Consider the following 27,033-nt stretch of genomic DNA (forward strand, 5'->3'; position numbering starts at 1 on the left):
CAGAAGCCTCCAACTGAGGAAACCTACTCCAGAACCACCTTGGACTACCTCCTATTCCTTCCACCCAGCCCTGCCTGGACAGCTGCTTTCAGGCTGCCCCCATGCTGCTTCCACTTTGCCTCTGAGCTCCCAGTGGGGGGCCTACCCGCACCTTATCTCCCTGACACTAACAAGTACTGGTCCTCAAACACATGGAAACAATTCTAGCCTTGGGTTCTTCTCTAGTTTGGTATTTTTACTTTTGACTCATTGCTTTGTGTTTCTTTCTAAAATCTAACCACTGGACCCAATCCAATGCTGCAGAGCATTTACTCCGAGTGTGATCATTCTTAAGTGTCCCTTCAGCAGTCAGTGAGCTCTGCTTTATCCCGATAGCAGCCCAGTTTCCCAGGAAGCCTGTGGCGTATCCATGTGCACTTCCTTCTCCAGCTAGAAGACTGCAGAGTGGGACTCCTGGAGGGTCTCCTCAATCTTCAGCCCTAGGTTGATGATCCCAGTGCAGGTGATAGGTGGCACGCGGCTTTCAGCCAGCTCTGCCTTGTGGGGCTGGGGTAGAGCAGTATAGAATAAAGCCCACCGTGATGATGGGTGAAGACAGGATATAGAGCCCTGAAAATTTATAGCCAAATAGAAAGAAAACAAACAAACAAAAAGACTGTAGAGGTCAGCTGTAAGGATACTTAGGTTGACAGAAGTGGCACTAGTGATTTGAATCACCGGCTTAAGCTGTACAGGCAAAACACACAGAGGACAAATGTCACAAACAGCAGAAGCAACTGTCTAGTCCCAGTGAATGCTGGTAATATCCTTATATTCCACACTCAATAGCTGTAGGCTGCTGATAATTATTCCAAATAAGCCCACCATTCCTAAAAACAACTCTGCTCAGTTTCCTCGCTATGCATTTACTGTTCATAGACATTAGAAATGGCATAAAGAGAGGCTCCAAGAAGAACCAAGATGCCACCAATCAGTACATCACTACCTGAATTGTCTTCCCTTCCTGCTCATATGTCTGCACCAACCATGGTTCCTACACCCAACAGCCAGCCAGCCACAGCGATGAAGCAGACCACTTGGAATCTTGCATAGATTATAAACCACAAGAGAGCCATCAACACAGGAATGTCACAGCGATCCAAAAGCTGGACACTGGTTAGAATTGTGTACGGGTATGCTATGACAATCAGGTAATTCGCTTCTACATCCGCTAGTCCCAGCAGGATATACTTCCAACATTTTCTTTTTAAGACGTATAAAAGGTTATCACTGCCTGATCGAAATGTCAGCATCACTGTACAAATTAGGAACAGAAGCAATAGCTGATAAAGCTCTGGAGCATTAGGGTGTTCACTTTGTATCTTTCAGCCAAATGCTGGCTGGTGATGGCTGTGCCCCATATACACAAGGACAATATTTGACCCAGAGTAATGGTTTTCAAAATATTCCTCTATCAATCCAGTTTTTAAAGGGTATGGCTTTTCAGAACATAGCTGTCACAATCTTTAAAGGAGAATTCATTCTGCTAATCAGGTGAAGAGTCTGCCCTTCCTCCTGTGCAGAAAGCCACTCCCCACCCCCCACCCCAACCCCGTTCCCGTTCCCGGAGAACTGCTGGGCGCCGAGTCCCACGGTGCTACATGAAAGTTTGAAACTGTTGTATGGCAAAAGATAGCAAAACTAAAGTAAAAGTCATATGTTTAGTAAACGTGAACAAAACTCCAACAGATTGATTTTAAAAAGAAGAGCCATCCAATAGAAAATTCTTCAAAGAACATGAGGAAGCAATTGACAGAGGATGAGGAATCCACATGGGCAACAAATAAATGACAAAAAAAAAAAAATACATCATTACTGGCAAATCAAAGAAACTGGCCAGAAAAAAGTATTCTGGAAGCAACAGATAGTGTGGTGGAATCATGAAGAAATGGAAATTCACATACAATGTAAGTGAAAGGGAAAAAATGCCACAGTATATTGGAAAAGTAAATTGGTAGTATTTATTAAAACTTAACTTTAGAGTTTGTATATGCTGTGACCCACTTTTGAGAATGTATCCTATTATAATTAAAAGGTATTCTGTTGCACCATTTTGGTAATGGCAAAAAAATGTGATCTATTTGATCATGTACCAATAGGGAAATAAATGGATAAATTAAGGTCACTAAAAAATTGCATCCTCTTTTTATAAAGAATAAAATACAGCCATATCTATAAACCTGACAGGACATCCGTTTTCAAGTAAAAAAGCAAGTTGCTGAGTAATGTGCATATTCTGACAGCCTTTTGGAAAAAACAAAAGAAACTTTATAAGTTATATATACACATATAAATATATAATATAAACATATACATATTTGGAAAAGAATGGAGAAAGTGTCAAAAATGCATACCAGATTCTTTGTACTGATTACAGTGCTTCAACAGTGCTGCAGAACAAGGGGATGCAAATGAACGGAGGTTGAGGGAAATTTATGAATTCTTTCTTTACACTTCCTTGGGTTGTTTCACTTATTAAAGTAAATAATGTTTTTAGGAAACACTAAAGACATCAACAAATTAACTGTACTTCTTTGGGGAACTGATCTTTGTAATCAATTTGGCTACTGCACAACTACTGAAAAATAAAGAACACTGAATTCAATTGAATATGTGAGGTGTGGGTATAGATTATGAAGGACTACCATATTTCAGATCTATTTAGGAATCTTTTATGTTTAAGAGAAAGAGTGACAATTAAAAATGCACATAAGAAAACAGCACTACAATTTTGGCTGAGGATTAGGAGATTTTGGAGGTCATTATACCACAGAGTTATTTAAAAATTCCAGCAAGAAACCAAAGAGCCTATCCTAAAGTTACAGCAAAGCAAAAGGAGGGAAAAGTGAAAATAAGGCTGTTGTGTTTTTCTAGCTGCTGATTGCAGCTCATTAGTGGATCCTGAAGTGATTTAAATGAATCTCTACTAATATTTTTGAAAACAGAAATGTAATATAAAATATCAGAGGGCATCAGACTGAATAAAGGTAAGTATCATGCAGTGAAACATGTTTTCAGACATACAAATATTCACACATACAAATTCATTTGTACTAGATTATGATGGAAAATATTTCCAACTGTAGGTTGCAGTTAAAAAAATTTAAAAGTCACTGTTCTTAGAGGTAAAATGGACAAAACATATCAGATGATAGACTGTAAAGTGAGAAAGAGAGAATCAAATGATGCTGAAGTTCAGAAGTTCAGCATGTGAAAGGACAGTAACTTCATCCTATTTCCCACAGCCCTGGTCACCTCCAGGAATCCATCCCTTCACTTAAAATCTATTCCAAGACATGGGGATAAATTAGGATCCAGGCTAATTCTTACAAATAAGAGTGGAGTATGGTTGCCAGCCTGGACCATCTCAGTTATTCCAGAAAGGTAAGTAGCCAAAATTAAGGCCCCTCTTTAAGTATGTGAAATTCTATCATTATCACTTTATGCAGTTTTGTAAATCACTGCCCATCCCAGCTCAGCTCTTTTCATTTTTTTTTTTCAAAGAAGAGATTTCATTTGAAACAATGGTTCCTTAAGGCCCTCAACTCATCCCCATCATTTTCCCAATCTTTTTCTGAGCTGCTATCTCTCAACACACAGAATTTTGGCTAGTCAAAATTAAAGACTAGAAGACTGGACCCCTCCCTTCTTTAGGCCATCCACTGTTTCCTGTGCAGATACCTATGATACTGTCTTGAGCACTTCATCCACATACTGGTTCACACGGTATCTATCTCTGCTAGCACTTAAGACCCTTGAAGGAAGAGAATATTTAATTTCATTCTTTCTAAATTTATATTTATATCACCAGTACCTAGTCCTATACAAAAAAATAGAAATGGGTGAATAGATGAATACATGCCAAGCCACTCACTAATTTCTACCTCCTTCCGTCTGTTCGGAGCCTATGCTTCACAAACAACTATCTATCCTCTCTCCCAAATGTCTATCATCTGGATCTTTTCCCCTTATTATTAGATAGCATGAACAAACTTTCCATATACCCATTAAGAAAACACAACAAAGCTTCCTTCCTTCTATCACTGCCAACCTTTCTGGAAAACTGGTTTGGTTTTGCTACCTTCACTTTCTCAACATGCATCTATCCCACAATCCTCAAAATACGGTTTCCCCTGATCAAGCCTATGGATCCAACTACAATTTATAGGAAATACAGATGACAGAGGACATGTTAAAATACAGCACAGGGATGGATCAGTCAAATCCAGATTATGGCAAACTCTAAGGACAATTTCTTCATTAACTAATAGCAATGAAAGAAAAAAGAGAAAGAGATCAAGGGAAGCATAGACTTAAGAGAGAGTTCAAAGATATTAAGCAATCTCAAAGCATGGAACTTTTTTATTCCCACAAAGTTTTAAAAGGCCATTTATGCTATTTATGTAAAATTGTGAAAATGACATTTATAGAAATTAACTTGATATTTGATTATATCAATAAATTACTATTCATTTATTGACATAATGGTAAAATGGTATTATAATTGTATATTTTTAAGATAGCCTCATCTTGTATTGATACATACTAAAATACTTATGGATGTAATAATATGATGTCTGAGATTTATTCCAAAATAACACAAGGAGAAATGGGTGAGAGCATTGATGAAACAAGACCACAAGTGCATTGTTATTAAATCTGGGTGATGGATAACGTGGGGGGTTATTATGTTATATTTGAAAAATTCCATTTTTAAAAATTTAGAAGTAACATGGCTTCTATCCTCCAAATCCTACTTAAACATCTCTGGGCACAGTCAACAAAAACCAAAATGTCCATCTTCTGGGCTTATTTCTAGCCCTTTATCACCATGCTCTATGTAGAACCTGATACTGTTTACTGCCCCTATGTCTTGACACTCTCCCCCTACATTCTACTTCACCCTCCTATCCCAATGGCTGGAAGGACTATCTCTTGGGGAGCAGTGCTAGGGGAGGGAGGACTAAATTAAAGGGGTGAGAGGGGCTTGCATAAAGCAGCAGAGGCAGGGTGAGAAAACAGACTAAAGGTACAAAGCCAATGTCATAGGTGGGCAAAACTTGCCATAGTCTCATCCTAAAGGATAAGAAGGAACAAAATGAGAGATGATGTTGCAAAGGCAGTAGTTTGGAGGTTTAGAGGCAGAACAGAACTAAGAACGAGCAAAGGTCAGAGATTTTCTATGAAATGCAATGGAAGCATGTTCTCAGGCTCCAGCACATGGATGGTGGTGGTGCTGGCAGCTTGGAGCCAGGCCAGGCCAGCAGCCCGCCTCTCTGACAGGAACTTCTCTCTCTCCACCTGCAATTCCCCCCTGCCCCTCAATATTTAGCAAGCATTTGCACATCATCCATATGCCCACACAGGACAGAGAAGGTTCCTGCCCAGGATATTATTCTAGTTCTGCTTTTCATTTTACTTTATACCAATTGTTCTTAACCTTTTCTGCAACAGGAACTCCTCTGGGAATCTGATAACAGGCATGGGCCATTTCCCCAGTGAAAAATACTCATAAACACTTACACACAAAATGTGGCATGCCATTTATTTTACTGCATTAGAAACTTACTTCAAGTCTGCAGAGCATAAAACAATCTTCTCTAGAATTATGTTACTTAAAAATAAAAATAGCCATTATTTGATTATTTAAAAAAGAAGAAATGTGAACTGTGCACACAAAATAAAAAGGAAACTGTGTTCAGAAGTGAACCTCGGTGCTGTTCTTTAAGAGCTTGAGAGCAGAGCTGTAGTTGTGCAGTGGTGCGTGACAAGGTGTATGTGTCACCTTCTGCCACAATCAATTTTGCATTTCCATTTAGTTAGTAACTAGCGCTAAATATTTTACTGCTAAGGGTATGTGGCAAGAAAAGAATAATTTTGCTTTGTCCATTCTGTTCATTGAGGGTGTATCATAAACTGGGCATCCTCGGAAGCACTCTAATATGATAAGCACATGGGAAGTTCATCAGGGAGTGCTCCTGGGATCAATACCTGTGAAGGGCAGGGATGAAGGTAGGACTGGGCAGAGGAAGAGACTGGCTGCTATGCAGTCTCCAGGAAAGCCTCAGCTGTTCTTTGGGCAGGCCCTTCATAGTTATTCTGGGTTGGGATTAGAGACCAGGCCATGATATTTCCATATCACTCTGGGGCTGGGCTGTTCTTTCCAGTCAAGGTGATTCCAGAAAAGTGCTTTTAGCAGCAGCCCCAGCAGCTTTCTCAGTAGCCTGGGGAAAAGGCCTTCATTCCTGAAAGAGGATCTGGGCAGGATTTGAAAGAATCCATTCTAGGAAGCTTCTACCAAGTAACACCAGAATTCTCTAACATCTTTTGAACTGAATTCTTGTACCAGGATTCCCTGTGTAGCCAAGTATGCACTACCATATTTGACAAGCTTACAAACTTTTCAATTTTGACCAGATAAAAATGGTTAGAACTTTAACTCTTGTCTCCAGCTTATAGAAACATGCTCCTAGCACTAGAAGCTTCACACTGAAATCCATCTGCGATCCCCTCTCCCAAAGAGGACAGTGGACCAAAATAGTTGTGTGTATTTTTTAGCCTGTTTTGTAGGTGGTCTTTTAGAGTTTTTAATCACAATATTTACCTTAAACACATAAGTCAAACTATTCCACTAGGCAAGCCTGGCTGTGTTGGAACTATGGTCAAATGTTCAGAGGGTGTGTGCCAGTTTGAAAGGATTATGTGTCCTAGAAAAGCCATGTTTAAATCCTCATCCATTTATGGAGACAGTGGTTTCTTTTAATCCCTATTCAATACTGTAGGTTGAAGCTTGATTAGATTATCTCCACAGAGCCGTTGTGCTCCCAATTGTGGGTACTAACCTTGATTAGAGGGAGATGTGACTCTACCCATTCCAGGTGGGTCTTGATTAGTTTACTGGAATCCTTTTATAAAAGGAAACATTTTGAAGAAAGCTCAGAGCCATAAAATCCATAAAAGCCAAGAGCCCACACAGCTAGAGACCTCTGGAGAGGAAGAAGGAAAATGCCCCTGGGAGAACTTCATGAAATAAGAAGCCTGGAGAGAAAGCTAGCAGACTTCACCATGTTTGCCGTGTGCCTTTCTAGTTGAGAAAGAACCCTGAACTTCATCAGCTTTTCCTGAATGAAAGTAACCTCTTGTTGGTGCCTTAATTTGGACATTTTTATAGACTTTGCTTAAACTGGAACATTTTCACGGCCTTTGAACTATAAACTTGCAACTTTACAAATTCCCCCTTTTAAAAGCTGCTTCTGTTTCTGGTATATGCATTCCGGCAGCTAGCAAACAAGAACAGGGTGGTTTTCCTTTTTACTCAGAGAGAGTGAAATGTCCATTTGATGGTCAAATTTGTCAAAGCCTTGTCCTCTGGAAAACCTATGACAATCTTTCTAAAGTAGAAAAGAATTTTATATTTTTCCATTTATGGGTTAAACTTCTAGAAAGACAGCAATTTAAATCTTTTGTTCTGATGGAGTTCATGGCTCTCATATAATAGTGATTACTGGAACGTCATGAAAATGACAATATCTGTCATGTCCTGGAGCATTGCAGTGCTCCATTCAGTCACAGAAGACCAATATTTTCTTCTAGTCACAATTCTTACTTTTTCTGAAAAAGGCTTATATGGATGGCATCAGCATGTCCGTAACAGAAGAAAATCAGTGACCCTGATGCTCTGCATTGGCAGATTTATCCATTGACACTCTGAATGGAATCGCCCTCCAGACCTCAAAATTGGAGAAATATCAATGATTTTTCAGTAAGTGACATCATTTAACAAAGGGACCACTCCAGTTTTCTTCCTCTGCTTCTTTGACCATTTCCAGAGGACATGACTAAAAGTTCCCACTAATTTTTACTTTTTTTGTTTGTATACAATCAATCACTATATAACAATGACAAAAGCTAAAAATTACTGAGCAACTTCTCTATGCCAGATATTCTTCTAAATGCTTTACTTCTTTACTTGTGCTATCTCAATTCATTCTCACACTAACTCAGTATAGTAAGTACTGTCATTATTTCCATTTCACAGATCCCACTTTTATAGGTGGGAAACTAGTACAAAGGGAGGTTAAGTAACTGCCCTAAAAATGTGTCAAGTAACTAGTAAGTAGGAGATCCAGGACCCAACCACACCCTACTCAACTTCAGTCTGTACTCTTAACTACACTACAAGTGTTTAAAGCATCTTTTGGTGACAAGCATTAGTTTAGGAATTGTCACCTTTTAAATTGAGCCTTCTCTCAGTAAAGCTTTCTACCCTACTTGGTATGCTCACAGGACAGACATACACAAGCTTTGTCTTTGGCTCCATTGCCTTCCTAATTCCATGGCAGGATTTGGCCACAAAAAAAAAAAAAAAAAAAAAAAAAAAAAAAAAAAGCATCATCGCTCTTATGCTGCATATGCATCCACAAAAGTAAAGCCTAAGATAGCTGGGCTTTGACATACTGTCATTGCCATTTTCCAATTACAACCAGAGGCAATATAAACTAAAGAAATTTTTATGCTCATAATAGGATGCCCCTGTATATAGGAAACCGTTCTAGATATCAATATGTGGAGATAATGACTAACTGACACTGCTTGAGGACTTATATTTTATGTAAGTACTGCTTGGAGTGGGAGTTGGTTATTCTCTGTGTACACCCCAGATCCATGCTCCACTCTTCTCTGCCTCTCTGTACATCTGATTCCCCTCTGCTGAGAGGCTTGGATTCAATCAATCAGAAGCACCAGGAGAATGATCCAAGAATTAGAGGAGAGAGAGGTAGGAGTATATCTTCCCTGCTCCCCCTCTGCTCTGTGTGTGATCCTGGAGGTGGCTGCTTTCCTCCATGACTAAACTCCAACTCAGTCATCCTTTATCCATGGTCCCACATTCTCTGACATCTGTTGGGGATTGAATATGTTCCTCATAAAGCCATGTTCTTTTTATAAATAGAACCTCTGAGGATGTCATTATTAGTAAAAGTACGGACTTATTTGTGAATAGAATCCTTGAAGATCCTATTTAGTTGGGGCCAAATTCAATCAAGGTGGGCCTTAATCCTTATGGCTAAAATACCTGTAAGGGGAGAAAAGCTAGATAGAGACAGATGACTGAGCAGGAAAAAAAGAAGTCAAAAGGAGAAGTCATGTGACTGAGGCAGAGTTACAAGCTAAGGAGCCCCAAGGATTATGGCAAGCCAGCACCAGAATACTACAGACTCAGAAGAAAGTATGGCCTGTTGAGACCTAAGTTGTGAACTTCAAGCCTCCAAAACCATGAGCCACTAAATTCTCATTGTTTAAGCCAACCCACTGTGTAGTATTTGTCACAGCAGCATCTGTGCTGGCTTGAAGCTATTATGTACCCCAGAAAAGCCAAGTTCTTTAATCATCATTCAACATTGTGGGGTGGGAGCTTTCTGATTGTTTCCATGGAGATGTGACTCACTCAATCATGGGTGGTAACTTTTGATTAGATGGTTTCCATGGAAATGGATCTCCACCCATTCAAGGTGGAGTTGATTACTAGAGCCCTTTAAAAGGGAGCAATTTTGGAAGAAGCCTAGGGCCATAAGAGCCACCAGAAATGACAGAGCCAACAGAACAGACAGAGCCCTGGGGAAGATATTGAAGAGAAAACTAGTAGATCTTGCCATGTACCTTTCCAACTGAGCAAGAAGCCTTGAATGTCATCAGCCTTCTTGAACCAAGGTATCTTTCCCTGGATACATTAGATTGGACATTTCTATAGCCTTGCTTTAATTTGGACATTTTCACAGCCTTAGAACTGTAAACTTGCAACTTAATAAATTCTCCATATTAAAAGCTACTCCATTTCAGGTGGGTTTGGTGGCTCAGCAGGCAAGAATGCTTGCCTGCCATGCCAGAGGACCCGGGTCCGATTCCCGGTGCCTGCCCACGTAAAAAATTTTAAAAAATAATAATAAAAAATCAGGAAAAGCTACTCCATTTCTAGTATATCGTATTCCGGAAGCTTGCAAAGTAGAATAGCATCCCAATGTTGTTAGTCTCCTGGTGCCTTATCCTCCTTTACTGGTTTCTTTAACCTTGCCTTCATCTGTGTAAAGCAGCTCCTTTTCTTGATGCACTTCAGTTGTATCAATCTGGGTAAAATTCTATTTCCTGAAAGGACTCTAACTAATCCAGAATTCAATGCCACTCTCATAAGATAATTTGAGATGCAAAAGAAAAAAAGACAAACAAATTTCAAAACATGAGGAAGAAGATGACAGAAAATCGTCATTTGGGAGGCCTTATTCAGAAAAACCTTGAAGCCCATATTTGCAAGGTTAAAAATCTTCTGCTCCATACTATCTTCCTGGATGGTCCTCATCTATTCCCACAATCTCAAGTGTCATCTACAATCAAGTACAAGCTTTGGAGTGGTCACATTAGCATCATCTGAGAACATGTTAGAAATGCAGACGCTGATGCCCACTCCAAATCTACCAAATCAGAATTTGTATTTTAAAAGGTCCCTGGCAATTCATCATCACAAATCAGTAAAAACCAAAACAAAGCAAAACTGGGTACTAATATGATGACTCCCAATTTTATGCCTTTAGCTCTGTGATTTTCACGCCCTCAGGGAATGTATGAAGTGTTACTGGCATTTCGTAGTCAGAGGACAGGGATGCTCCAAGCATCCTACAATATACCAGACACAGAATTATCCAGCCCAAAGTATCAGTCATGACACAGTTGAGAAACCCAGCTTCAGCTCTACCTCCTAAGTATTTTCAACTGCCTAGAAGATATCTCTATCTTGATATCAAGAGATACCGCAACTCACATTCTTCTTCCATGACCATCATCATTCCCAGATCTAAATCAGCTTCTCTTACATCCCTGCTCTCCTGAGTCAGAAAACTGGAAGTCATCCTGACTGCCTTCATCTTTCCCACCCAACTGTTTATAAAATCTGTCAATTCTGCCTCCTCTAATACTGCCTGAATGCCCACCCTGTCATTTCTGGACTCATCTACTACAATGGCCTTTGTGCTGGACTCCCTGCCTCCAAGCTCTCACTAATCTGTTTCACTCCTCATACTGATATCCAAGTTTTCTTGTGATCTGCTCACCTTTCTACCTAAATATTTATTCTGGTCTCTAATACATAGTACAGAAGTTTCAAATTGTCATCACCTGGATATGACTGATTTGGTTCATATAGTGTTTTTGTTTTGGTTGGTTTGTCTGATATTTAACCTAATAAATATTCACTTATCTTTATTTTTTTAATGCCATTTTATTGAGATATATTATATCTTCGCATACCATATAAGCAACCAAACAGTACAATCAGTGGTTCATAGTATCATCATACATTCATCATCACAATCAATTCTGAACATTTTCATTACTCAAAAAATAACATTCAAAACATCCCATACCCCCACGTGTCCCTTATTTACGTATTTATTTATTGTCTTTTCTTTTTTTACTCATCTATCCATACACAGGATGAAGGAAGTGTCAGTCATAATGTTTTCACAATCATATGGAACCTTAGAAGCTCTATAGTTACTCAATCATCTTCAAGAATCAAGGCTATTGGTTTACAGTTCAACAGTTTCAGATATTTCCCTCTAGCTATGCCAAAACACCGAAACCCGAAAAGGATTATCTATATACTGCATAAGAATAACCTTCAAATGACCTCTAGACTCTATTTGAAATCTCTCAACCACTGAAACTTTGTTTCATTTCTCTTCCCCATTTTGGTCAAGAAGGTTTTCTCACTCCCATGAGCCAAGGCCAGGCTCATCCCCTGGAGTCATGTCCCACATTGCCTGGGAGAATTACACCCCAGGGAGTCATGTCCCACTTAGGGGGTAGGTCAGTAAATTCACCTGCAGAGTAGGCGTAGAGAGATAGGCCACAACTGAGAAACAAAAGAGGTTTTCTGGGGGTGACTCTTAGGCACAATCATAAGTAGGCTCAGCTTCTCCTTTGTAGGAATAAGTTTCATAAGGACAAGCCCAAAGATCGATGACCTGGTCCATCAAGTTGGCAGTCCCCAGTGACTGTGAGAATATCAAGTCTTCCCCAGGTGAGGAAGTTTATATTTTCACCTTTTCCTCCAGTCCTTCACAGGGACTTTGCAAATGCTTTTTAATATTCTGCCCAGATTACTCTGGGATGTATCAGGGAATCATACCAACCTGTGTAAACCAACAAGATCTCACTCCCTATTCAAGTTTCCATGTAATTATGGTGTCTGAATAAGCTGCCCATATAAGTTAGATTAGATAGTGTGCTATTGAAAATAGAAATTTCGCACCAAATAAACATTTTTTCCTTTGGTCTCATATAGAAGTTGAAGTTTTAAAATGCAGTCAATATCATCTTTTACCCTTTAGTCTGATTTACCTTAGTCCTACCCAGATCAGTTTCATTCTTATCTCTAATTGAAGTCTGATCACTTTTTCAGTGTTTTTAACAGCTGCCATATAGGGTAATGTTGACTTTCATAGCTTCAGAGCTCTAACTCTTAGTCTCAGGTGTTACATAAATATCGAAAGTTCCAGTGACCAGCTTATACACAAAGCACTCAGCATCTCAGAATTTAGAAATATCAGTTACAACTCCAGAATAGATGTTGCTGTAAGAGCTTACAATCTAGGAACCTTTACAATAGGCCTTCGCCTGATAACCATTGCTCTCAAGTTCAAGTCTCAGAATTTGCCCATTATAGTTAGCCCATATTAGTGAGATGGAATAATATTTACCTTTTCATTTCTGGCTTATTTCATTTAACATACCGTGCTCAAGATTCATTCACCTAGATGCATGCTTCACAGCTTCATTCTTTTTGGGGGCCCTGCTCAGTAGTCCATTGTATGTATACACCAAAGTTCTCCCTTCTTTCTCTCGGTCTTTGTAACCTTAGGCCACCTCCAGCCATAGTGAATCACGAACACTGCTGCTGTTCCCTTCATGTTCCCACTCTCGGTTCCTCCAGGTATATACCTAGCAATGAGGTTGAAGGATCATATGACAACCCCATCCCTAGCCTCCTGTGGAACCACCACAGTGCTTTCCAGAGGGGCTGCACCTCTCAGCTTCCCTGCCAACAGTGAATAGGCACATCTCTTTCTCCGCATTTTCTCTACCACTTGTTTCTCTCTGTTTTATTCACATATCATACACATTCAGTGGAGGAGGGAGGGGAGTGGAATAGCTGACACAAGGTTGGCCATGTGCTGAAAACTGCTGAATTGGAAGATAGTTACCTAAGTATTCATTATATTATTCTATTTTTGACTATGTTTGAAGTTTTATATAAAAGTTTTTAAAATCAGCCCTTAAAATATTAATAACATGAACATTTTAATACACAGTTGTTAAAAGCTGTAGTTTTTAAATGCATACCTTACTAATTCCATAATTTTGATATTATTAAATGGGTGTAATTATTATTCCTATTTTTTAAATCTAAGTTATAGTTGGTATATTTGATAAGTGAATAATACAAGAAATATCCTCTAAGATGGGTTACAAACTATTGTAGGAGAATTTAAAAGAAACTGGAAATTTAAAACACTAAAATATCTGATCCCAAATACTTTTGCTTGACTGTTTTTCAGATGTCATAATTTTAATCCTCATTATGGTAGCTTTTAAGGGAGTTAATACTTATTCCCATTAAGGCCCCCTAGATATTATAACCAAATGTACTTAATAAATTGCACCTTCCTTGAAAAGAAAAGGTGATAGATTGAAAAATGTTTAGTTCAACCATGCATAATTGATAGGCTCCCTAGTGCAAATAAGTGTCTAATAAATAATTAAATTTAATCTCATTTAAGAGATTTCATAATGGGATAATTTAATTAAATGAAAGCCAAAAGGGTTTCTAAGAGTTGAAAGATGCTAATGTTGCTATATTTGGATAATGGTCTGGGGATACTATAGAAAAGAAAGTAATTCACATGGGTGCATGCATTATTTAATGAATCCCTCTGAGATGGAAGAAAGGACAGATCAATGATAACTTGTCATTTTATCATTGCTTACAAAGCACATTTAAATAACCTAGGATATGTTAAAGGCAGAAAACATGCAAAAATTAGCAACTCTTTTGAAAGACAAACTAGTACAGCAATACAATGAACTAGAAACACATTAAAATACGCATATTCTGTGTTGCAATGTTTCTACTTTTTACATAATATTAAAATGAAAATAAATGAGATCTCAAAAGCTGATGTAAGTCAGGTCAGATCTGGCTCTAAGTGAAAGTAATAATGGATACAGCATGTATATCTGATACTAAAAAATTGATAGCTGAGTCATGAGGGACCCATTAACAAGCTTTTTGAGTGAGCAGAGTTTTGTGCTTTAAGTCTCCAGAAGCACTTAGGCAGACTAGAATAGTAAAATTGTAGTCTGAATCATTATCTCAGTTACAGGTGATCAGTTATGAATTAATACGAATGGTGAGAGGCATCATACTATCAAATACTATTTTTAAAAGCATCATTTTGTGAAAGGTAAAGGTGCAAACACCAGAAAATTTGAGCCAGGTGGACCAGGCAGAGTTTTCTCCTACCAATAACATGCCAAATAACAATTTGTTTTGACCAGGCACACTCTTGATTTTTTAAAAGTTTGACCTACCTTTCCAGGGGTGGTGGTGAAGCTTGCATTTAAAACCGCACAGAAGTAGGGGGTACCAGGGTAGTTCAGTGGTAGAATTCTCACCTGCCGTGCAGGAGACCCTAGATCAATTCCCAGCCCATGTACTACTACCCACCCCCTCCAAAGAAATTCAACAAACGGTGCCACAATAACAAGATACTAACATGGAAAAAAAATGAAATGTGACCCCTACCACACAGCAGACAAGAAAAAAACAAAACAAAACAAAAATAGCACAGAAGTAACCCACTGGCCTCAGGATAATGGGTCTCTATAGGGGGCAATGTTCCTTCCCCTGAAACCTGAGTCCTGGGCTCTCCAAGCCTTGGAAAAGAGGCACCTTGTTTACAGGAAAACCCCATGTTTTCATCAAGGATAAGGAGATGGATGAGCCGTGGTCATTACCCCATCCCCAATGGCAATCAATCATCCCTTCAATGTTGGTGCTGTTGCAAAGAATCCCATCACATCTTTGATGAATCTTTCTCCTGGACAGGAATTTATCATATAATTATGGAACTTTAAAGATGAAAGACATTAGCCAACACCTAGTCCCACTCCTTCATTTTACAGTGAGGAAACTGAGGTCCCCCAAAATGCAAATTCTTCAAGTTCATTCAACTGTTGTATAGCATAACTAAACTTAAATCCAAATTTTCTGAGTGTTTTTTTTTTCTTAGAAAATCACTTAATTTTCATGTCAAATAGACGAAAGGAATTTTTTTAAATGAGGGTGACATAATAGTGTTTCTCAAAATTTTTATCCATCACTACCTACTTAAGTATGTGTGTGGTGGGGAGGGGCAACTTGTGGATAGGAAAGTCCTAAAAGGTTGTGGAAATAAATGCTGCAGCTCTTGGAACAGTGTTTGATGGTGGCAGCGGTCAACCATAGGTTATACAAATACAGTGAATTGGCTTTATCCAGCTCTTCACCTGGTCTCCTTCAAACTTCCTCCCTTCTCTCTAACCTTCAATTAAGACATATGGGATGTCAAAAAGGTACCTGAAACTGAACTAATGTGCTCTCAACAGCTGCTGGCTCGGCACCTGCAAGATGAACAATGGGTTGTGTTGTCCATGTGTATGTGTGTGTAAAGTGCAGGGGGGTGGGGGGCAGGGTTGACATGTGGCAAAGGGAATTTTAGGATTAGAAAAGTACTGGCATCAATATTCTTGGCTATGTAGAAAGGTGTTCAGAACAGTGATTACTTAGAACTATCAATTTTTATAGGAAATACATTTTTCTGGAGTGATCTGATATCTCCTTTCAGATATTTTTTTTTATCTCAATGTCTGGTTTCACCTTTGTAAAGATGGGAGGTAATTCTGTATCTGGGAATTTCTCATGCAATAAACATCCTTTCTTCTGGATGACTGAAAAAAAATGGTTCATTTGCTTTGATGAGGAAACCTTGCAATTTTATTTCATTCTGCTTTGTTTTGCTGAGAAGTCAGTAATATGCAGATGAATTTATTTGAGAAAAAACAAAGATATTTAGGACAATTTTTCTAATCCATCCTCCCTTGGAGACATTAAAGATTTTATTCGTTAGGGCCGCTGTCTCTTCAGGAACAATAACATTGATTCCCGGCCTTTGGTAACCTGATAGAAAGCTCAGATTTTTTCCTAATTCATTCAGAATTACAGTTTTGTCTTTGTGGTTGTCTGCGCATCTCAGGGAAAGGAACCTATATTCAGACACCTAACTTTATTTACTAGGAACATTATAAGAAGGTATGGTTATTTTCATGTTGTACATGAAGCCTCTAAACTCAAAGAGCTGAAGCAACTCCTTTAAGATCATAAAAATAAATGGCAAAATCAGATTCTAAACCCTGTGTGCATGTGTGGGGAGTGGGGTTGCTGTTGTGGGTTTTTAAACTTACAGGGTATGTTCTTTTCCCTTCATTATAGGATGCTACAAAACACTATTGTTCAGAAAGGCATTATGTTTTCAGATTGTTGCGGTGGAGAGGGAGAGCGTGTTTTGTTACTGATTTAAAAAGTTTAGAAGATCTCATAAAGGACAAACCTAGGTTGATGAAAGTATTCTTAAAGACTGAATCTAAAGAACGACAATACCATCCTGTTTTAAACATCTGAAACATTTTTCTCCAGCAACAGTGTGAATAGCACTGAAGCTCAATTCAATACCCCTAGTTACAATCTCTCATGATGGCTCTTGACGTGTTCTTATCTTTAAACTATCTCATCAGTCATATTCGAATGAAATATTATTTGTCTCTACTCTTTGAGTTTGCAAGAGAAATTCATAATTAAATATATAATATAAAAGATATACAATATTGCATATATTGGATACAATGCCACTTTTTGAATCTGTCTTATGAAATAATTTTGAATTTTTCCTTGTGCACTCTCACATTTCTATTTTCATTAAATAGTTAACAGCCTAAATACCTCTATAGCAATAAGTTTTCACAGAAGGTATATATGCAAGATCTGAAAAGAGCTCTTGGAGAACAGGTTCGGCTCACTCTCTAGATAGGTAAATTCTTTACTTTGCTCCCCTACCTCTTGCTAATGCTTCTTTTTTTTATCCCCACCACTTTAGGCTGACATTAAGCAACAGCATCATCTATTTCGAAAAATAACCAGCAAAAAGTTCGTCCATAGACAAGCTGTAAGCTTCCTGCTACTCGTAAATACAAAAGTAAAAGTTGGAGGAAAGGACCCACATGACATCACCACCTGCTTCAGGTGCTTGCTGAGCTGGGACACCACCTTTTCCAGGCCAAAGGATTTTTTCAGCAATAGAATGTTGCCAAGAAAATACATTTCCTGGAACATCTCATAAGCAATAAGATCTCCTACAACAATCATAGTCAGATCCACGATCTACAATCTGTAGTTAACAAATTCAGTCGTAGGTTCCCCAAAGCAAAATTCAGTGATTCAGATGGTGATGATTTTAAAGCCTATAAGAAAATAGGCATGGTTGCTGGTTCTCAAATTAAAATTATAATATTAAACTTGAAATGTCCTAAAATGTTTGCCTAAGATGGCTTATACTGTATATGGTCTATTTATATGAAGACACCAGTTCCCCCAAATAACCCAATAAAATGTGAAGCCTATCCAAATATATATTAGAGATAGAACTATTCCGAGTGGGAACATTTATCTCAGTAAGATGGGAGCTAGGGAAGTAGATGCTTGCGGTCTGTACCTTTTTTTCCCCTCTGTTCTATGCGATCAATGCTCTTTCCCCTTGAACTTTCTGCCTGCTGAGGTTTTTCATTTTAAATTGTACAGACAAGAGGACTTTTCTGACCTTCCAGGTGTCTGTCCTCACTCTGGCCTGATGGATTGTCTCCTAAGGCCTGCCCCTTTGCATGGTCTTCCCTATTCTCTCAACTGGAAGCCGTGACACCAGGCTCCTGGTAGGAACTGCCACCAAAACTTGTAGAGAAAACCCGAACTCCAAAGAAGAAAAAAGAGCTTCCTGATTCACATGCTGCATTGTTTCTAGGAAAATGTGCATGTCAAAATATGGTTTCTTAGAGAGGAAGAGGTTGAGAACGCAAACAATAAACTTTTAAAAACATTAAAATATAGTATGTAAAAATCAAATGTGCTAGTGAATTTTTTTTTTGTCTCTGGCATGGCAGGTGAGAACCGCTGAGCCACTGTGGCCCACCCAAAAGCTAATGATTTTTAAAATCTAAAAAAGAGGACCCTTTTATTTTTCACATAGCTTCTGAGATCTGCACATACACTCTTAATGATTACATGTTCTGAAATGTGATTAAACATCCACCTGCAACACACACACAATGGAAAAAGTATCTTCTGAGTACAACCAATTATTAGCAGGAAACTTCCCTAGTCAAAGAAACCTAGTAACAGTAGATATCTGATTCCTTTCCAGATTTGGATATTCTCAGATCATATAAAGGTATTTTTAAAAAGTGAGTTCTTTAAATCCTTAATGTAATTGTGTGTGTACGTGTATATGTATAAATGCATTTGTTTGCATTAGTATCACTGGAATTGTGTTTCAGTATTTTTCAGACCTAAATAAGAATGTTTACTGGAGTAGGTTGAGGGAAGGGGAATATTCCAGGCAATCAGTGAATGGGCCAATACTGAGAGGAGGCACTGCAAATGATGGAGACAGAATCCAAAAAGGAAGTTCTGAGACAAACTCAGTTCCTGGCTGGAGCCTTGGAAGGCAGCAAAGGTAAAAAGGTCCTGATGTAAGACATAGAGATGTCCCAAGGCTGAATTTGATATGACACAACTTCAGATGTATTTATTTTTCTAGGACATATGGGTTAGGGGAGTGAGACTAGGGAGGGAAATATGGTATCATCCATTCTGGTTAATGTTTCATAATGCATTTATAAGTAAATCATATACTTCAGTATGGTCAAAACTGATCATCAAGGGTAATTATCTTTTTTTCCCTTGCCTTTCTTTTTTTTTTTTTTCCTTTATTAGAGAAATTGTGGGTTTATAGAACAATCCTGCATAAAATACAGAACTCCCATATACCATGCCACCACCAACACCTTGTATTGGTGCAGTATATCTGCCACTCTCTATGACAGCACACCATAATCCATGGTTTAACCTAAGGTGCACATCTGTGCTGGGCAGTTCCATGGATTTTAAAAAATTTTTCATTCTGTTACCATACAACCCCACAATTTCCCATTTAACCGCATTCAGGTATATATATTTCATTGCTGTTAACTGTATTCACAATGTCCTGCTACCATCACAACCATCCACTACCAAAACATTTCCATCACTGCAAATAGGAACTCTGTAATTTTTAAGCCTTAACTTTCCATTTCCTATTCCCACCCACCCCCCAGTAACCTATATGGCAGATTCTGACTCTAGGAGTTTGCTTATTCTAATTTCTTCAAATCAGTGAGATCATATCATAATTGTCCTTTTGTGTCTGGTTTATTTCTCTCAACGTGATGTCTTCAAGGTTCACCATCTTGTTGCATGTATCGAAACTACATTTCTTTTTACAACTGCGTAATATTCCTTTGTATGTATATTCCACATTTTAATTATCCATTCATCAGGTGATGGACATTTGGGTTGCTTCCACTTTTTGGCAACTGCAAATAATGCTGCTGTGAACACCGGTGTGTATATAAGTCCCTGCTTTCAGTTCTTTTGGATGTATACCTAGTAGGAGGATGGCTGTATCATATGTTAGCTCAACACTAAGCTTTCTGAGGAACTTACAAACTGTCTTCCACAGTGGCTGCACCATTTTACATTGCCAACAGCAATAAATGAGTGCTCCTATTTCCCTGCAACACCTCCAACACTTGCTACTTTCTGTTTTGTTAACAGTAGCCATTCTAATGGATGTTAAATGATATCTTAGTGTGATTTTGATCTGCATTTCCCTGATGGTTAATGATATTGAACATATTTCCATGTGCTTTCTGGCCATTCATATATCTTCCTTGGAGAGTTGTCTGTTCAAATCTTTTGCCCATTTTTTAATTGGGTTGTTTGTCTTTTTATTATTAAGTTGAAAGATTTCTTTATATATAGTGGATATTAATCCTTTACTGGATATGTAGTTTCCAAATATTTTCTCCTGTTGTGTAGGCTCTTTGACTTTCATGATAAAGTCCATTGAGGAACAAAAGTTTTTCTATTTGACAAGGTTCCATTCATCTATTTTTTTCTTTTGTTGTTTGTTCTTTGGGTAAAAAGTCTAAGAAACCATTGCCTAACACAAGGTCCTAAAGATGCTTCCTTATATATTCTTCTAGAAGTTTGATAGCTCCTTTATTTAGGTCTTTGATCCATTTTGACTTGATTTTTTGTCTATGGTGTAATATAGGTGTTCTTGTTTCTTTTTTTTCAAATGGTGATCCATTTTCCTGTCACCATATGTTGAAGAGACGATTCTTTCCCAATTGAATGGTCTTTCCCTCCTTATCAAAAATCATTTAGCCATAAATGTGAAGGCTGATGTCTGAGCTCTCAATTCTGTTCTGTTGTTCTGTATGTCTGTCCTTGCGGCAGTACCATGCTGTCTCAATTACTATGGCTTTGTAATAAGTTTTAAGATTGGTAAATGTGGGTTCTCCAACTTTGTTATTCTTTTTCAAGATGGCTTTGGCTATTTAGGACCCCTCACTCTTCTATATTTGATGACAAGCTTTTCCATTTCTGCAAAGAAGACTATTAGAATTTTTTTTTTAGGATTGCATCAAATCTGGAAATCATTTTGAGTAGAACTGACATCTCAACAATATTTAGCCTTGGAATTCATGAACATGGAATGTCTTTGCACTTTTTTAGGTCTTTTTAAAAACTACAAGGAAGACAGATGAAAAAACATCTCCAGATAGAAATGAGAAGGTACTCAATATGGTACAACACAAGAAAGCAAGTAAATACAAAAGTAGGCTTTAACAGAAGTGAGGGACAAAAATGGTTTAAGACTGACAAAGGCTAAATATCAAAATGGCAGAAGAAAGAACTATATTATCAGCAGTAGTTTTGTTTTGGATATCCCCTGTTTACAGGAGTTTGGTTGTTCCCTCTTTTTCCCAGGAGACAAACCTCCTTCTACTGTGTATCTGAAGCCAGCAGGCCTTTATCCCAGATAGTCTGCCCCTACAGTTTTATTAGAGTTCTTTCATTGTCTTAGTTGCTTTTGCCTGGTGGGCACTTTCTGGAGGGAGTGTCACCATGGGAGGACTCTGTAAATTTGGTTTTTCCCAGCCAATACATGGCCAGGGACCCACAAAATGGATGTAGACTGGTTCCAAAGTCTTGAGGAGGGGGTCAAGAAGGGTAGCAAAAACTTCTCTGATGGTTCCCAAAAGCTGAACTTTTCTGGCTTGCCCAGCAAATACAGCCCTTCAGCTTACTTTTCTCTATAGCCCTCAGAAAGCCCTGCATCTTTAACTCTCCGGTGATCGCCATGCACACCCCTGTTCTTGGGGAAGATAATTTTTATGTACCTTGTTGTCAGCACCAGCTAGCCAGGGACTGGACCCTGCAGCAGCCTGCTATGAGAATGGGTACCAGTAGCTGCTACACAGAGAGAGCAATTCACAGTTTTTTTTAAACCATAATTCATCAGCCTCATCTTTCCACTCTTTCCTGAATGCTGTATATCCATCTGGCCTTTGGAGTTTCAAAACAGTCTTTCAGACAGTTCCCACCTGTTTAATAGTTGTTTTGATGGTAGCACTGAGTCTTGGAGAATACTCTGCCATCTTCCTCAGAAATCCCATAGGTAATTTTCTTATTTAATCACAGAAAACAAAACATGGCTCTTTATAAGGCGATTTTATAATTTATTTCTAAGAGGATTTTTAATTGCAATCTGGGTTCGTTCTCATATGGTGATACGAACAAGCCAAGTAGAATTATTGTTTACATGTGATGCATCCTTCAATTATAAGAGCTGAACAAGGGAAAGAAGCCACAAGAGGATGGAAGGATAGTAGAGGGCTAAGAGGCAACAGATCTACCATTTGCTAATGGATCTTGCCAAGGAAGTAGCACTGGGGTTTGGATGAGAGAAGGAGTTGGGGGATCAGGGAGAATGAAATGTGCAGGTGATCACCAACATAGACACAATAGAGACATGCTGCCCCCCTTCCTCTTGCGACCTGGCTCCTCCAATACTCTTCCTTTCTTTGGACAGCATTCATCCTTTGCCTTCCTCTAAGAGAAGCTACGGCTGAATTTCTGGCTTGGGTTCTTTGTTCTTTCTAACCCCCTCCCTGATATCTAAACACCCAGGTCTAAAAAATAGAGATTTGGATTACTTAAAAAGACACAAAACACTTTCACAATGTAAAAAAAATCAGCAACTTATAATTTTGCTTTGTAAATGAGAAAAATCAATGCCTAAATCTCACATCCTCTAATAGGGCAATACTTGGACTGATAATCATTATATATTTTTTTCCCAAAATAAAGAGTTGTTTTTATGAAGATGTCTTTTTGTGTATGACTGAAACTTTTGTTCTACTTAAAAATCAGAGTTTATTCACTAACCCTGGAGATTCCTAGAGGAAAGCAAAGAAAAAAAAATGACGAGAAGAAGACTCAGAATGAGAAATTTGAAGACATGATCTAAAATGTTTGCAATAAATTATATGATGGTATACGTTATTATTACAATTTTAGTGAGAGTTATGATTTCTAAGAGAGTATTAAGGTGGTCTGCTTTGAAGCACTATCTTTCTTTTCTCTTTGTCAGCGTGACTGATCCAAACTTAGAAGAGGTTTGGAGCTATGATTTTTGTCGTCTTGAAACACTGCAAATTTTTGCTTTTCCCATCTCTTTTTGGATATTGAAGTTGGCCTCAATCTTTCTTCAGATGGGAGTTTACATGAGGCAAGCCCTGCTTAACTATGATGGTTTGTAGATACTTTTGTTTGGTTAGCTTATTATATCGTCTCTCCCGCTGTTTAATGACCCGGCTATAGTTTTATTTTATGGGTTTTCTTTTTTAAATGATAAGACTTAAAACAGAAGAGAATAAATTTCCCGGGCATCAAACCAAAATATACACAGAAATAAAGAGACACAGAATATTTTCAAAGATGCAGCCATTCAGAGCAAATGGTCATAGAGCATGAAATATCTGTATTTCTATCATCATCTCAAGGAATAAATCACATACTTCTCTCACATCAATGGATGCCAAGTCTTCTTTTTTTACTTTATATGATGCCTATTTACGTCACTGACTTGAAAATTAATAATATGTTAATAAAGTCAAATGTTTTTCTATGTGTCCACTCCTCACTCCATTCCACCTCAATTTCTTTTCTTTTCTCCATGACTCTGTTTCTTCTCACTTTTTTATACCACTGCAGTCCCTGGAACAGATATGATTAAACAGAATACTAGGTAAAATCCAACCTAAGCTAAAAAAAAAAAAAGAACCATGTAACAGAGAAGCCGAATGTGTTACAAAGCTTGTTAAGAGCTGAAACAATAATATAATTTATATTTTTAGGCAAGGGTCATATGGGTGAGTCTGTATTGGTTCTACACTTTATTTCCATTGAACCTATCAGTTGCAACAGTTTAGCAAACTTTTCACAGGAGAGAGCAAGTACCACAAGTGATGGACTGAAATGAATTGACTAGGAAGATCTCTGTTTACTGCATTTTGGGGGGGGGGAGAGGAGCTTAATAAAATGATCTAATATACTCCAGCTGTGGCTTTAAAACATTAATACCAATGGCAATGATGCATTTTTCAAAAACCTAATGAAATGCCAGAATAAGATGTATGTAATTGTTACAACAATAAAACTATTTCATGCATTTCAAATATACACAATACTATATTGTATATACACATATACATATACTATACTTCATTGTAGAAAAATTAGTAATGCCAAAATACATGAAGAGCAGTCTTTGAGGTGTAAACTTCACATGCCTCTGTTTTACTTAAATGCTTAAGAAACGGAGAAATACTCTGCACAGAACAACATGAAATATACAAATTCTCCTAGAACAAGATCCTGCTATAGCCAATTCTCCCCAACTGGCTGGGCTAGTTACCTCCATGTGAATAAGAAACACTGTTAAATTTAACAAAGAACATCTGTTTTTCATTTGAGGTGCATTCAAGTGTTCATTAAAGTGTCCTAACTGCTCTTTTCTTTTTCTATTTCTATTTCACAATGGCTTTCCTTTCTAATACTATCCCAAGTTCAGCGTGTGACTTAAGAACCTCACAGTCACTGTGGCATTTCCTTTGAAAAATGCCAGGAGAAACAAGGGAGAAAGCTGAAATCTCTAAGTTTAATAACATTTTACTACCACTCACCTTTTCCATGCTTCCTGGGGGTGTTTATTTTCTACAATTATTCAACTAGTTTTCACTGAACCTGAATACCCAACAGGGCTTCACTTTCTTTGCAAGGAGGCCCAGGAAAAGCGAGCTTGAAAGTGAGCTGTTGGGACAAGCTCCTTTGATGGAAGAATTTGGGCACCTTTACAGGAGGAGAAATCAGCTCAAAGCGGTCTACATGCAGTGCCTCAGATGCTTCATTCTGTCAGATGCATTTGAATACATAATTTATGCCAAATGTGAAAATCACTTTTTAAATATTTCCTTTGTTTTTCTTGAACCTATTAGCTCGTTAAAAGAAACAAATGAACTTGCACATTTATTTTCTTGAAGGAATATAAAATGTTTTTTAGGACACACAGGTTAGATCTTAACCAAAAAATTCCATCTAAACATGACTCCTCCAAGATTTCATTTTAATGAATGATTTAGTAAATCATTTATTTAATAGTGTACCTAATCACTCAGGTACACAATTAAATTGATTTGAAAAAATATAGTTTTAAATATACTTAATGAATGTTACTAAACACACCTTTAAAATAAAAATCTTTGCATTTTAGATGATTAAGGTTGAATTATAATCACATACTACATTGGTAAACACCTGGTAATAAAAGAAATGTTAACTTGGGATGGAAAAGGCAACATAGAAAACCCAACAATCTCAATATGAAAATATGAAAAAGAAGTTCCTCTGCCAAAGATTACTTGCCTGCCTGATGAGATAAGTTGTTAGAAAATGCCATATACAGCAAAACAAAGCCTGACTCCTAGTAGGCTCTCGGTAAATATTAAGTCCTCAATAAATACCTATTGAATAGAGAGATGGTGGTGAGGAGACAAGATTCTAGCATCCTATTTCATGGAAACAAGAGTTGTGCATTTTCAGATAGTATTTCCAATTTTCCACCCAGGTTGCCCTTTTGGGTTTGTATTTTGCAGAGACAGGTCGGTTCTTACATGCATTACCACTGCTATTATATTATTCTTTTTGATAAAGAAAAGATGAACTATAAATACAGCAACATATGAGTCTTTCTATGTATATGTATTATATGCACATATATAAGTATGTATATATGAGTTTATATGTGTGAGTATATATCTTATTCCTAATATTTTACTTTCTTAATTAAAATATATACATATTTAAAGCTTTGAAATACAAGTAAATTAATGTTAGAAAAATAAGTTAGAAATACCCATGAAGCAATACTTTGTTGTTATGGCTTGAGCCACTGCATGAATTTGAAAGAAGCAAACAGATTTTCTTTAAAGCATCCTATAATAAAAACTTTAAATCACAGGTCTTATTTTCTCTGAGAGGTACAATAATAGCTAGCTTTTACTGAATATTTAAGTGCTAGGAATACTGCTAAATTCTGTATATATATTATCTCATTTGAACCTCCCTATAACCATTTAGGATAAGGGAGTTATCATTAAGGCAGGATAACCATCCTCATTTTATAACTGCAGGAGACTAAAGTTCAGAGAAGTTAAATACATTGTCCAGAGTCACCACAACTAGTCAGTGGCCAAGCTGGAAGTCTGAATTTGAGACCTATTAACTGTATTCCAGTACAAATATTTCACAGGGAATCCAGTAGGGCAATACTGCAAATTAGGCAGATGAATGCTGGGGAACCTGTACTAAAATTGTGAAAAAGAGGGGAGATAACAAGATGGGAGAAATGAATCAATACTGTTTGGGAGAACAGTGCCCTGCAACATCATCCCTGATTTGGACCAAAAACATCTAGTTGAGTTATGTCTAGAAATAACTTGGGGTCAATAACAGATTCCCTTATGGGAGGCTGGAGCCAACCATCTGGGATGCCAGCCAGGAGTTGTTATCCCTGAGACAGGGTTGGGGCTGTAAAAAAAAAATGAGTTCTCATAGAGTGCAAAGTCAAGAACTACACAAGGCACTTTAAGATCAAACCCAAAAGGTGAAGTGGGAAAAATAAAAGATAATCAAGAGACCAGCAGTTAGAAATAAACTGGGTGAGAAAAGGAAGCTGAAACAAATCTACAGGGCCTAAAAACTTGCGACATGAGAGCATGGCTTTCACTAAGTGGGCAAGGTTGTTTCAAAGTCAAGAGAGACATCATAACACCTCCAGGATGCAGAAGGATGTTTTTGTCTAGCTTGGGTACCTATGAATACCCTAGAATGTAATGCCTTAAATAGCTCTCTCCCTAGTCGCAACTCAGATATGCAGTTATTTATTAAGTATGTATCATGTTTTTAGCTCTCTGTTAAGTGCAAAGAGAAAGAGAAATCAGTTTACACTGGTTAGGGAGGGAAGTATAATCTCCCTGTCCTCCTTTCTCCAAACTTTGTAATTATTCAATGGCCATCTTTCTCACTTGACAGAGAGCATGTCAACTTCTCGTTTCTCTGAAATGTCTCTTAAATCCAACACTTTCTTTTGCTACAACTTCAGTCTGGCAAGTTCTGATGTTGGTCTTATA

General features: G+C 37.8%; 1 pseudogene; it reads right to left on the reverse strand.

Annotated features, from left to right (window-relative positions):
- Positions 1-429: 429 nt before the first annotated feature.
- LOC143686808 (solute carrier family 35 member F2-like) overlaps positions 430-27,033 on the reverse strand; it is a 51,911-nt pseudogene continuing 25,307 nt past the window's right edge.

This window comes from Tamandua tetradactyla, chromosome 6, assembly GCF_023851605.1.
Source record: "Tamandua tetradactyla isolate mTamTet1 chromosome 6, mTamTet1.pri, whole genome shotgun sequence".
Taxonomy (NCBI): domain Eukaryota; kingdom Metazoa; phylum Chordata; class Mammalia; order Pilosa; family Myrmecophagidae; genus Tamandua; species Tamandua tetradactyla.